The 14,838-nt window shown below is 38.2% G+C and overlaps 1 protein-coding gene across 4 annotated transcripts in view; it reads left to right on the plus strand.

Moving 5' to 3' along the window:
* CAMK4 (calcium/calmodulin dependent protein kinase IV) overlaps positions 1-14,838 on the plus strand; it is a 136,270-nt gene that overhangs the window by 91,378 nt on the left and 30,054 nt on the right. The gene's annotated exons all lie outside the window — the stretch shown is intronic.

Raw genomic sequence — 14,838 nt, forward strand, 5'->3', positions numbered from 1 at the left:
ATTTTCCATCTGATTTCACACCAGATGTTCTCCAAACCAGCAATCAGATGCTGGGGAACTACTTAAGAAATTAATTTGCCCAATGTCCAGTGTAAGTGTTAGTACTATTCACTTCCAGTACAGAAGAGAGCGGACAAGAGAAAAGAGAGGTCACCCTGCAGGGCTCATTTGAGAGATGTTGGTGGTGAGGCAGGTTCTATCCAGGCCATCCATGGAAATTCAGTGTCAAAGAAGCTGTCCTCAGAAATGGACTGGTGGTGGTTACTGGCCTCTATAGAAGGTATCCAGAGATGAGATGAGGAGATTACTGGTTACGGCAGTAATTCTGTTCATCAGAAGGAGCAGGGCAATCTGGTCATATTTGCCTGGGATGATAACAAAATACCTCAGTGTGAAAAGTCCCTATTGGTATTATTTGTGAGCCTGTTCACACTAAATAAGATGTGAGAACTGGTGTTCACAACACTAACTGCAAATACTTCAAGACCGTGCATGTTTGCTTCATGGTCCCTTCCGAATGATGTGATGTCTACTGTATCAGTCTCATCCAAAGAAATCTAAATAATGTATTTTACAGCACAACATAATGCATTTGTATAAACTTTTAAAATTGGCTCAGATTATTATTTTATTACTAATTTTTTCTTTCTGTTGAAATGCTCCGGTTAAAATGGCTGTAGGTTATTTAATATTCTTTTATAAAAAATTATTATTAAGTTCTGCTGAAACATGTTTCAGATTTAAGCTCTTTATTTTAAAGCCAGAACAAAAGAAAAATCTTCAACTTCTATGAGCTATAATAGCCTGGTTGAAATCAATGGAACAGTGATATATGAAAACAAAAAAGCTGATTTTTATATAAGCAAAAATTAGGATTTCTAGGGTTCCCTGTAGTAGATCCCTAACTTGGATGAGCTATATTCACTTCTGCTCTTATAGCTGACACCAGACATCTAAGCCAAAGCTGGAAAAGCTGTGGAAGTGGCAGTTCCCAGTTTTGCAGCCCTGCTGAAGTACTCTGATAGATTGGGGCTATAAACTTGACAGAATGGTGTTTGTGAGCAGGACAAGAGTTATAGTTAGAAACTGGAAAATGCTGCTGTAGTCGAATAATCTTTTCAAAATAAAAGGAAATGTATCCACAGATCATTCTTTAAACCAAATGTTTGTACAATTTGTACAATAGGCAATGCCAGTGAATACCCTTCAGGCACCACATAGGCTTTTTTGATGTTTGTGATTTTTATAAATTGCACTTCAAAAAAGCGGCATCCAGCCTTCCTTTTGCTGAACTCTGTTGAGCTAAATGTTTTATAAGGCCCCTGTTCAGGGCTGTTGCTCTAGTCATGGATCTGTCCTTGCAGTGGGTCATTAATAAGGAGGAATTAAGTCTTCATATGGCAAAGGTTTTTATGAGACACTTCTAAAGAATTTAATAAGTATAGACCGGCATTTTAAAAGCACATAAGCATTTTTTATTTAATTTCCTTTGAAATTGTTAAAGCAAATGGACTAAAAAAACAGAATAATCAATAAAACTTCTGAGTCTGTCTGGAGTTTGTATACCTGAATACCTGTGTGCCCAGCTCTAACTAGCTTACCAAGAATTAATCAAGCAGCCAGAGTATCACACAGAAGATTAATCTCAATCTTCATGTCACAAACCATCATAGATATATAAAACATCTGTAATCCCAAGATCAGAGAAAATAACAAAACCAGTATTGTTGTGTAGACCTCCACATTAATTTAGTCTTTTTTAATGACTTTACTTTTTGCTATTTATATCTGATCTGGAGTTCCCAGCCAGTGACTGTATTTGCCCATAGAGGGAACACATTACATTTTTTTTCCTCCCTTCTCCATTTTTGCCCTTTCCATTATTCTTTAGCTCTTCTTCAAGCTGGGAGATAGCTTCATTCATAAGATAAAAGGCTTATACAAAACTAGGTCAAACCAGTGTTCATCCCTTTAGCTCTTCTGCTGGAGTGTTCAAAACAGGTGGAGAGGTTTTATTGCTATCTGACAGCACAGGGAGATGAGATGGAATCTCATGATTTCATGAATGAGTTTCATGCCTAAAGAGGAGGCATTTGAGGGCAGTTTTCCTTGGAACATTGTTGTAATTTCTCTCCTCTAGGGAATGAGTTGCATGCAGTGTGGTCTTCTTGCACACTTATTCTAGTAGCAGTTTTGTTGGTTTTTTTGGGTTTTTTTTGTTTGGTTTGGTGGTTTGGGGGTTTTTTGGGTTTGGGGTTTTTTTGTTTGTTTGGTTCTGTTTGGGTTTTTTTGGTGGGTTTTTTTTGTGTGTTTTTTGGTTTGGTTTGGGGTGGTTTTTTTGTTTGTTTATTTTATTTGTTTGGTTTTTTTTTTTAGTGAGTGAATTTCTGCATGCAGATGAGGCCAGATCTTCACTGGGTATCTTGAAGAATGAGTTATTGATATTTTGGTGTCCAAGTAGTCCTCAAAAGATTGGTCAAAAAAGGAATACTGTACTCTTTTTTAGGAGAGGAACACAAATCTATTTTTTAGCTGGTTAAACTTTATAAAATTACACTGGGTTTTTTTTAATGTGTACTTTTAAAATCTTATATTTGTTGCTAAAATAATTCTGTTCCTTCTTACCTATTCTGCATTAGTGTAAAAGGAATACTTTCTTCTTGGGGATTAAACTACTCTTCTCAATATATTTAAATTTGAAATTAAGTATAAATCTTAGTTTTTGTATTTAGGGTAGTTACTAGTATATGTACTATATGTAGTTTTGAACTCATCCATCAGTCTCTAAATTAATTTCCCATCAAATTTTACAGTAATTTATTTTCTTAGATGGCCCATTATCTTGTCTAGATAGGAATATTTTCCTGAAGTTATATGTGGGACTCCCTCCATTTCTATTTTTCAATTTAAATTTTCTACTGCTTCAAGCTTCATTATAGATCTGCACTTCTGTTCAGATCCTTGTCATCTTAAATTCACAGGGGGCATGCTGAACTGTCAGGTATGGTGCCAAAGCCTGGAGGCACTTATGCAACTTGCAGATTTGAGAGAGAAAATTAAGATTAAAAGTTTCTATCAATTTCAGGGAATTTTGATCTGTCCAATAATGAACTGTATGTTAGTAGGTAAGAACCTACTTATGAATATGCAGCTTGCAAGCACATTTACAATGAGTTACTCGTGTGTCTGACAATTAGAGCTTAGGCCAAATGAGCTAATCAGACTTCTAAAGACAGGATAAGACTCAAGGGAATTTATTTAGATATTTGGGGGGCTTGGCATTCAAATAAAAGTGTGCAAGAAATAAAGATTATGCAGAGATTTCCTTTTTGCTATACAGTCATTGAATTAGTTCTTGCTGGAGATAGAGACAACAAATGTATTTTAGTTTTAGCCACCAGCTACAAGGTGAACTTACTTGAGGTGTAATTGTCACAGGTTCCTAAAATTTTGAACAAGGTGAATGTGTTACATTATCAATATATACTTAACAAAGCCTAAAAAGGCACACCATAAAAAAGGATAAGAATTGGGAAGAAACATGGAGATCAGTTCTGTAGAGAATGAAGTCAAAATTAACGGAAGAGAATGGCAGGGATGCCTAGGTATTACAACAGAGGAAAAAACTTGTCGAAAATAGTAGCAAAGTTTGGGAATATGCTATGTAGGAAGAAAAATACTATGCTTGATTGAAGATATTGAAGAACATTGACTTCCTCTCTTTAGAAGATTTTACAAAGGATTTTCTTTTCAATAGAAGAGGCATTTGTACCTTCAGGTTTCTCCCCCTTCACTGATGAATCCTGAGTGTTTTCCACCCTCCCTCTGGCAGTAGAGAGTGGCTTTCTGAGTCTGTTCCTGATATAAGTGTTTTTATCCATAAGGAGGAAGTTAAGGAACAGCCGCTGTTCTGACCTAAGACTACCTCCCAAAGCCTGCTTTTCTGATGGGGAAAGAAAGGGAAATGTAAAATTCTTCTGTCAAGTGTTCTGTATGTTTGCTTGAAAGTGGAATTTCAGAAACTTGCAGGTTTAGGCCAGATTCAGTATGTCTTTAACTATGTGGTTGTTGCTGAAGACCAGTGCTTGATACTATAAGACAAGGAATTTGCTAAGGATTACGATTTTGTACTGTATTCCCTCAAAGTGTGGTCCACTTTGCCATTCCCCTTTTTACAGGCTCATAACTTCTTGAAATAGCATAGACACTACTTTGATAGTGGTTGTATTAGACTGCAGAATAAAGGGGTTCTAGAAATATTTTTAAAAGGACTTCTGCAATAAACATGCATCACACATACAATAAACCCTGTATAACAAGGCAAAGTGTCAGACATAGAGGAGGAATGAAATAAGGGAAGAAATATTGTTTGTTTGTATTATATCTTATAATACAGCGAAGGCAGGCAAGGACTGATGGTTGGATTGATATCAGGATGTGTTTTGCAGGAAAATTACTTTCATTCTTTCCTGAACTGGGAGTATTGCCAGAGGCATGGCATACAACTTAATGACTTATATTAAGAAATAACAACATCTGTCCATCCTATGGCATTGTTGTTGGGTTTTCATGAAATAAAAAATAATTTCTACTTGATCGAGTCTAGGCACAAAGTGTTTCTTTCTTCACTATTTGTTTCTGAGGCTTGAAGGTGAATCTTCTTGGAGAGGGATGGTTTAACACATCATGTACAGAGATGACTCCATGGAAGCTGGGAAATTGTCTTGGCCTTTCTTCCATTTGGTGACCACGTTTTAAAAGGGACTTGATCAGTGCCCTGGCAGATTGTTCTGTCACACTGCTGTTAAGAACAAATAAGCAAGTAGGTAAATTGACAAGCTGTGTAAGAAACTGGTCAAAGCACTGCCCCTGCCTGGGAGAGAAATGCATTTGTGTTTCTAATGTGCTGTCTTTGAAGCAATGATCAGTAATGGTTCCATACACAGAATAATCTGCTTAGAGGGTGAAGGCATTCTTAATGAGTCAGTTCATAATATTGCAAGCTTACATTTGATTGCTTTTCATGTTTGTTGTAGACAGATTTTAAACTATTTTTTCTTGTTATTGGGGAGCATAACAGAGTGGGACTTATTATCACACTAACCTGTTTTATCAGTGCCTTGATTCAAAATTATTTTTTCAAAAACATTTTTTGAGATCTGTTTTCCACTGAGTACAAGGTTCCTCTTGCAGCACAGATATTGAAGAAGAGTTACAGTCAAAAGAGCCCAGCAATGCTGTCATCAGCAATAAGGAAATGAGGGTATTGTATTTGCTATTATCACTAATAGAGGAAATAGAGTGAGCAGATTTACTGTATTACAGTTAATGTCCAGTGCAGCAAAAAGTCAGGGTCATATTTGCCTAATTGTTACTATTTTTATTATGCTTTCATCTAAGTAAGCTGTCCTACGCTCGTTTTCAAAACGTATCACTACAATATTAATTTTGGAAAACATTTGGAAGTAACAATGAAAGTGACTAATTATCACTTGTTTTAACTCTCAGCACACCACAAATACAATGCCATATTATGCTGTGTTTGAGTCAGTAGTTGACACTTAGTCCAAAAGACTGACATTTCCAGGGAAATTGCTGTCTAAGAACTGACTGGGAACTCAAGGATTTGACCTTTTCCCAATTCATCGCAGGGAGATGGGCAATTTTTCTGCACCTTCATTTATAAGATGGATTGTTGGAAATACTGTGTGAAAAGAGTGCTGAACCTGTCCAAAGGCTGAGTCTATCTGCCTCATTCACTGATTCTTGAGGCATTGTTTGGTGATGGCCTGGCCATCTCCTTTAAGAGGAAATAGCATAGGAAATGAGCTCTGTGAAGGTCTGAGTCTTGTCCTTAGACAGCCACACTTCTGTATGTTAGCCAGCACAAAGTTAGCAATTAATAAGCACAAACAAAGGAAAACAACTGCGTTTATCTCAGACCTTAAACTGCTACTACTCCTTTTATTAAAATAATTTTTACTGCATGTATTTTGCAAACTATAATGCAGGGATAGGGCACTCAAATAACTGTTCCTATGGGACACACTGTATAATCTGCATCTCCAAAAAGCACATGCTGCTATATGAGCTTGGCAGGGCTCTGAAGGTTTCTGAGTTGGAGGAGCTCCTAAAGTATCCTGAGATCCTCACATACTGTGTAGAAGCAGTAAAAGTTTACCATCTGGGTGCCACAGAGTCAAAAAGAATTGATGAAGACTAAGGAGGTATCAGAAATTGCCCTGGAAGAAATACCAAAGTAGAAAACCAGGCAGCTGTGCATGGAAGGATAGAGGAGAATTGTTAACTGACACTGCAGGAGTGCCACAGGTAACTGCTGCCCCTCATGCAAACTGTGCAGCCTTGATAAAGTGATAGCAGTGTAGACACACATTGCAGTATTTCACTAAGGACTGAAAGGCATCTGGTTAAACGTTACATTTAAAAAGAACCACGTTTATAGACATCACTACTTTGTCCAGAAGAATATTTACTAAAGCTTAAGGAAATCCTTTTATCCAGACCTCCAGGAGTACTTTTCCTAAGCCAACTGTGACTGCAAGACCAAGCAAGGACAGGCTTATCTCCTTGTGTCTTGCTGTTCATGCACCAGTAATGATGGTAAGGAATAAAGAGACGTTGACTTCAGGAGTAAATTACAAGGGAACCTGTGAAAAGAAAGACAATTGCCAAAAAATTACTCAGTAGTATTATTGTAGCCCTATGCAATTTTGCACCTCCAATTTCATAGTACTAGACTGGCTAAGATAGCAGCCTTTCAGCAGAACAACTGCTTGCAAAATTGCATTTTTTTTTCATTAGGTTGTATGGAAACTTACCAGAATCCCCATGATGTGATTTGAAAAAGCAGTAAGATAATTTCTTCCCTTTTGGGGGGAGATTTCTGACATGCCACGGAGCTGTTATAAACTAAGATTGACTGACACTGATCCCTTTTAAATTGGCTACCTAGAAATTAATCAGTTATTGTTTCAGTTTGGTGGATCTATTTCTGTGGCCCTGGTAGCCTGAGTGAATAATTCAATCTCTCAAGATCCCTAACTGATCCCCTGAAATGTCAGAAACTGTGGATTTTTTGGAAATTGTAATGAATCCATTTTTCTCCTTTCTCATTTACTCTTTTCTGATTATTTTTATGTCTCTGAATGACTGGTTTGCATGATGTCACACTTGTTTGCTGGCATGTGAAGAATGCTTTCTGAAGGCTTTTACCTCCATTTTATTGTTTCTATCAACAAATCCAGGAAATGCCTAGACTTAAAATTTCACACACTCCTTCTTTTCAGTTGAGCTTTACACAGACTTCCATGTTGGAAGAGCCAAACCCTGGCAGAGGTAAATGTCAAAGGTAATGCTTCCAGCAATCAGCACCTCCCCACTTCATTAGATTTGAGTCCATGATTTTACTTCATTAGCTAGAAATAATGAGACCAGATATTTATAAGAAACAGCGTGTCTCCTTGGTTCACGTAGTGGGGGAAAAGCTTTTTTAGGAGCTATGTTAGATGGTGCCTGAATGAAGCACACAGTCAATGGTAGTTTGATTTCTGGACATTGACAATGTTGACTGTTTGGTGAACAGTGCTGGATGTGAGGATTTTGTTTTATTTTCTGACACAAGTTCTTGTGCAATAGTAAGGATGGGCAGCAACTGGAGTGTTAACAAACAGTACATTTCGTTATTGAAATGTGCCTTTCCAAATACTCTGCTCACCTGAGTCTATCTGATAAGCAGCAATAGCAGAAATTCAGCATGCTGTCAGAAAGTAAACATATGAATATTTTCTTCCTTATGTTTTAAAGTCACTTTGTTTTACTATTGTGGTTTCCTGTCTATAAAATATTATCATATTCTGTAGTTATTATCATACTTTATGGCAATACAATATAAATTATATTTGAGTGAGCAAAATCTAACAGCTGTAGAGCTAGGTATAATAAATTATCACAGCTGCAATCCTTTTCCTTGCATCCGACTGTGCCTGATTCACTGGGGTTCTTATATCTTTCTGTGTGACACAATGATGGAGTTTTTTATAAGGAACTTGGAAAGTCAAGCAATAAAATCTGTTAAAATATGTCCTTCATTTAAAAATCAATATTTAATCTAAAATTCCATAAAGATTTGATATATATGGTATGGAACATTGTTGCCAACAAAAATTTCAACATGGTTTTCTGTGCAGATACAACCAGCCTGGAATAAGTTTGCGCCTGTGGCTGTCTGGTAGGATGAATAATTGAACAAATTCAGAAAAGATAAATTTGACAGCTCCATGTCTCTCAGAAATAAGAGTTCTTTCTTCCTGAGTTCTGAGAGAGTGCTTCACTAAAGTACCATTAGTCTGAGCACCACACGAGCATCCAGCTGTACACAGAATATCTTGTCTTGTAGCATTTTCCTTGATGACAGGACTAAAAAAATCTCGTCTTCTGGCTGCTTAATTTTTTTCCACCTAGTGAGAGAGATGTTTGTTAACATGTTAGTTTCTTGTAAAATGTATTTGAAATTATTCAATAGTCTGAAAAATTATAAATTGGAGGGAGCAGACTGACTCCCTACATCTTCTTCCTGAAGAAAGAAATTGAAGAAAGAAAGAACTGAAGAACTTCCTGAAGAAAGGAAAGGTAGAAGACAAAAATAATGCAGCATATGTCCTGAAGAGGAGATCTGCGCAATCAGAGTTTACCTCCCATATTTTATTCATGTCAGTCCCAGTTTTTGCTTCTGAAACCCTCCCTATGACTCTGTTTCTCATTGGAAATCCAAAGGTAGGATCAACAAGCAAGCAAGTGCTGGTTCACACCTGCAGGCAGACAAGGTACCACAGATACCCCAGTTCCCTGCCTAGTGAGAACTGAGTTGCTTGCTGCAAAGACACCTTCTCCTCAGACAGGGTCTTCCACCTCTCAGTGGCTGCTTCTTCTTCAGGTTTACAGGGTTCCCACCAGCACGTGCAGGACCCGAGGGAGGTTCCTGCCCTGCTCCTTCTCCTGCCCGTGCAGATGCTGGTCCAGAGGTGCACAGGCTGGGATCTGTCAGCATCTTTATTTCCTGTGCAGGGACAGATGGAGGGGTGGTTCCCCTTCATGTCGGGTGCTTTCCACAACTCCCATCCTCCAAATGGTGCAGCAGGGTAGTGCCACTTACTATATACCCTGATTTGTAAATTAAGTATTCTGCTGTTCACATGCCTACAGGTAAACCAAACAGATAAACCTAAGCCAGTTTTTTTTTATAAGAACAACATAGTTTCAGACAAAATATTCCTAACAAATCAGGAGTTATCTCACTATTTTGAAGGATTCATCTGGTTTTCTGTGAAAGCATAAGTCCTTGCAATAATTTTGAATGAATGTCTAGAAGGGCAAACCTGTCAAAAATTAAATTGAATTAATCCACAAATTAAATTAGAAGCTTCTATCTCTAGTAAGCTTTGAAATCTCTCAGCAGGTAGTGTGAAGAAAAATCTGGTAACATGTAGAGAACCAACTGAAAGACAAATTCTGATATACTTTGTTTTTAAATACCGGTGTAGTCACTGAAATTTGCAGCAAGGATAAGGTCCAGTATGTCACTTGAATATAAAATAACCATTGCCAGCCCTACATGTTTTTGCAATGCTTTCCATGTGAGACTGCAGGATGGCTCCTGTGATGAGTCGACTCTAGTGTTATCAGTGGAGGTGTTTCAGCTGCTACTTTCCTAAGCTTAATTTCAGAGTAGGGGTCTGGGAAGGATCCCCTATTTAGTCAGGTGCAGACCTTCTTCCTTTCCAGACTTGCTGCATTTACCCCATCTCTGCTAATCCTAAGGAAAGAGCAGACTGAAGCAGTTATGTCTGAGCAGATCTTTGAGCATGTGTTTCAGGAATGCACAAAAGGTTTTTATAGTTACCTCTTAGTGGTAATGAAGAAATAACTGTTTAAATAACATAAGGGTACTTTCCAAACTATTGGATAAGATGAGTGATATAATTGGGTTAACATTGCTGCAAGTGAACTAGTTGGTAAATAGAAATTGGAATAACCAGCAAAGTATGTCTATTTTGCAGTTCTTTTTTGAGGTCTGTAACCCTGTAATTGGAGCTCAGGATCACACATTGTGACTGCTCCATGGTGCACCTGTGCTCTGTGGCTCACATCACACCTCAGGCTTTAGAGCTGATGGGTAGCAGCCTGGCACTGGCAGGGTGGCCTCTACTCCCATGTTCCCGCTGCTACATAGATGTGCAAGAAAAAGCCCTGGGCTCCACAGCTCCCCATGCTCCAGCCTGTGCCAGCAAAAAACAAATTCCCCAAAAAACAAATGCCAGTGCTAGGTTTATATTTGTAACTCAGATGACACTGTCTTTCCCAGAAACCCTTTAGTGTGTTGAAAGCAAAGGTTCATGAAATGCTGTCACTCTTCAGGTTTGATACTCAATATATTGTTACACAGAATGGGCATGTGGCTCTTCAAGAGTAAATTATTCATCCCTTACTATATTACTATTTTACTTACTGTTCTTCCTGGACTTTATCTTCCATGACCTTTTCTCTTTACTCTTTACTCTTTCTCAGAATTGTTTGCTTTCTGCATGAAATACAGACCAATGTATCTAAATAATGAAAAGTCATGGACCAGTTCATAGCTTTCTGTCAGTCTTCAATTTGACTGATTTGCTTAAAATCACACAGCTGATTTCTGCTATCTAGGCAAAGAAAATTAAATTATTTAATATGTTAAGATACAGCTAAGCAAAAGAAAAGTGATTCACTGGACTATTGTTTTCAAACACTAACAATCTACCTTGGAGAGCTGAGTTTGTTTCAGAGCTGTGTACAATGTGTTGTAAACTTGGCAAGGGCCTTTGGCTGAAATCCTTTCATGCAGCTTTGGACATAGTGACACCAGAAGAATAAGGGCATCCCTGTTGGACCTCCACTACAAGAAGAAACCCTTAATCACATCCCTTCCCTAAAGACCAGCTAAAATGATCTCTGACACAGCCCCTACAAAAATTTTCATCTGCAGCCAGAAGTCATGAAAAGAGCCTGACAACCCTTCACAGAGAAGACCTTAAGACCCCACAAGAGCCTACTCATCAAAAAGGTTGAATGAAAAATGCTGTGTACCCAGCAGGGTGTGCGGCCCTTCCAGCAGGGACTGTGGATGTGTCCATCACTGGCCTTCTTGACTCTGTTTCTTGCTCTGCTGCTGCAGTATGGTCTTGGTTTGTTACCATTGCAGTGCACAGGGGAGTCTACAGTTTTTTCTGATTAGAAAAAGTAGTTTGTATTTTGTCAGTATTCTGAGCTCGAAGTTGCACATGGGGAAGGAGGTTATCTTCTGGAGTGACAGGGAGATAGAATCCTTCACTACTCTTTTGGGAGGTGTCAGAGACCACTGGGATCTTCTGTGCCATTCTTCCTGTAATCCTGTCTAGTGACAGCTGCATTCATGCTTTTGGGTTGATCAATAAATGCAAACCAATGAATGATGGGAGGCCATAAATCCTCTCCAGTCTTTAAATGTCTGGTCCCTTCCTCACAGTGCTCAGCATGGCAGTAGAGAGCAGAAACATGTTTGCGGTGTTGAGAGGTCACGAATCCAGCTCTGACCCCCTCCCAGGATGCAAAATTTTCTGCTGAAACAAAATTAAATGTAGCTTTATGCCTGTTGTCCTTCACTTCCAATACAGGTATAGGCACCTAAGGTTATTTAGATTTGCACAGCAATAAATCACATGAGATTTGAGAATAAGCTGTTGCATCTGGCATGCTGTAGTTTCTTCATCTGCTATCAGTTTTTATTTACTCTGAATCACAAACCTAAATGTGTAAAATTTCTCTCAAATACAAAAGAGTGAAATATTCAAGTAAGATTTGTGCATTTGGTAATTGAGGTAGTTGTAGGTAACATTTCATGCTAATTAGATTAAAGGACTGCTGTTTCTGTAATGGCATAGACATATGGGACCTTACCAGAATGAGCAGCTGATTCCTCTAAGTATCTGTGCCAGGAAAATATAATTTATATCCTTCCTAAATTAGGGAGAAGGTTACATTTTGTGAAGTGAGAAATCTTTGCCTTTACTGATTTGCATGGGTTTTATTCAATTTCAGGAGGTTCAGTCTCTGGTTGACTTCTAGCCCTGGTGATATTTGCTTTGAGTGGAGAGCCTCACTACTGAGAATCATTTAAGTGTCCAGTTCAAGGCACAGAAATTTTAAAAACTGTTTCTTTAAACAAAGTAATAAATATGATAGGCATTGCACTTAGGCAGAAAGGAATTTCTGAATGACATTGCATTTCCATTCAGAAGCATCATTGTATTTCAACCATTTGGAAAGTCACTTTGAACTTGGTGTGGACATTCATCCTTGTGATCTGTCATAAATCTTCCTTTGCAGTGTTTTCTTTGCATTTTGTGTTAATTTTAGGGGGGCAGGGTGTCTAAGCAGGAAAGCATGGCTAGCAAACAACAGTGGAATGTTCATTCTAATAGGTAGTGTGTGCAGTTTAACAGGTAGATGAACTTATCTGAAGATGTTGTTGGTAACACTAGTGGGCTTGTTCTGCTCTTGAGAAATCAACACTTACTTTGAAAGGAAAGAACTTAGGTTTTAAATAACCTAGAAAACTCTTTCGTGTGATTTAGTGGTATAGCTGTGGTTTATATTTCAAACAAGTCTGCTCACACCAAAGCATTCTGCGTGTTAAATAAATGCAGCTGACTAATAAAGAATTTTAGAAATAAATATTTAAAACACTGTTTGGCTTTTATTAAGCTTCCTTACCTGATTTCAACATAAAGAAGAATAGAGTGTTAGAAAAAGGGTGTGCTGTGAGATGTAACATGGACACACTGGCATATACCCAGCACCAAATCTGTGTAAAAAAAGCCCCTGAGGTTATGCTGGATTACACTTTCTGAGGCTGGAAAATACACCACTTTACAAAAAGGGTGTGCACACCCTTGTTGCAAAAGGGGTGTGTCACTATGAGGTGTCACTAAGCAGATGCTCTGCAGCATCCCACTGTCCTCTTCTGGGTCTGTCTGGAGTGGCTTTGCCCTCTCCAGAAAAAGTGTTCAGGCACTGGAAGCAGCAGCAGCAGTGCATGCTGTCTAGCTTGGGACAGGGATGGTTGCTTAGAGCCTCAGTTGTGCCTTGTTGATTGATGGAAAAGGAGAAGAGAAATCTGTGTATTTCTGCCTTTATTTACCATTGCAACAGCAGTTTTTTATCCAGGATTTACCTTGAGAAGTAGGAGTCCTTAAAGAAAAGGAAATGATGCCTTCAGATGTGGCTGGAAAAAAAAAACAATAGTTGCCTTCAGCCATTTTAAAAAAATACAGTTCTCTTGGTTGCCAAAATGAAAGCCTCTTTTTAGTATTTTCTTCTTTAGTTTTTTAGGGTTCAGAATTTTGGCATTTCTCTTGAAAAGAAGTGACTTGTCTTCAGGAAAGGACTGAGATGTCAGAGTCACATATTTAAATACTAACTACAGAGAAGTATATTCATTTTATTCCCTAAGATGTGGCATGTATAGCCTCACGTGTTTTGCCCTGCTAGGCTTTCGCTGAAGCAGAACTGTCCCAAAGACTGAAGCCTTTTAGACTACAGATTGCAGGCCAGATCCTGTCCTGAATTTTAGAATATGTTGGTTTTGACAAGTATTTTCCTTTAAAAAAATCACACTTTTTCTAGGGATTTTATTACCTCATTTTTGCATGTCTAGTTCACAGTGAATAATCATACCTCCAGAATTAATTCTTCCTGATTTCATGCAGGCTAGGCAAAGGGAAGGGAATATGCTCTGAACAGGGAGCTAGAACTTTATTTGCCCTTTCACCATTAAAATAAAAGCAAATAAAACCTAAGCTGAAATAATTTTACTTCTCTTGTTCAGAGGTTTTTTTAATAAGAGACATTCCAACAGAAAGCAGCTATAATGTAGTACTTTCCTGGCAGTCACAATAAATACTATTGCATGATGTTTCCCTTTGTTTTCATAATTCTGCCTGCCCCAGCCACGTGTTGGGCAGCCAGCTGCCTGCTGCCTCCTTCCAGGATGGTCACAGCTCACCAAACTGGGTCTTAAAATCCTGGTCAAGGATGTTGTCCCTCAAGTTTAGTAGGGACTGATGTGCAGCACCAAGTACAAATGCACAGCTCCACATGGAAGTGATGTTACTGAAACACACATTCTTAATTTTTCACCAGGGTGTTACAGATTAAATGCTCTTGCTTTCTTCTAAAGAAAATGCGTCTGGTTTGGTTCACTTCCTGTACAATGTGCTGGTGTACATTTATATGCATACAGTCATCCATGTAATGTGATAATCTGTAGCTTAATGTTGCCTCCTCTCAGTAGACAGAGTGGTAATTTTTTTTTGTGTGTGAAAAATACCAGCTTTTGCTCATAATTCACATGCATACTGCTACAATTCTATGATAAAATCTTCCAAAACCTGGGATGAGATAGCTTAAGCACAGTGACAGTTAAGATAATTAGGTTTGTCAAAGAGGTAGGTGCAGTAAATTCACTTTAATGGTGGAAAATGTTGGCATCTTCATAAGTTTTCATAACATTTTTTATCTATTCCTGCTAAATCATGTGTTTGATGGTGTGCTTGAGAGTTTCTGTTTCCTTGTTTGGAAACAACATTGGTTTGTACAAAACTGTTGTGACTTTTTATAATAATTTTTGTCTAAACACAGTTACTGTCATCACTGCAAGTTCAAAAAAGCTGAATGATGACTGCAGCGGCTGAAGTCCCAAAGATTTTGTTCACTGATTCAGCAAGGGGAAAAAATACATCCTATACT

This window comes from Passer montanus, unplaced genomic scaffold (assembly GCF_014805655.1).
Source record: "Passer montanus isolate IOZ18808 unplaced genomic scaffold, ASM1480565v1 scaffold87, whole genome shotgun sequence".
NCBI classification, from domain to species: Eukaryota; Metazoa; Chordata; class Aves; order Passeriformes; family Passeridae; genus Passer; species Passer montanus.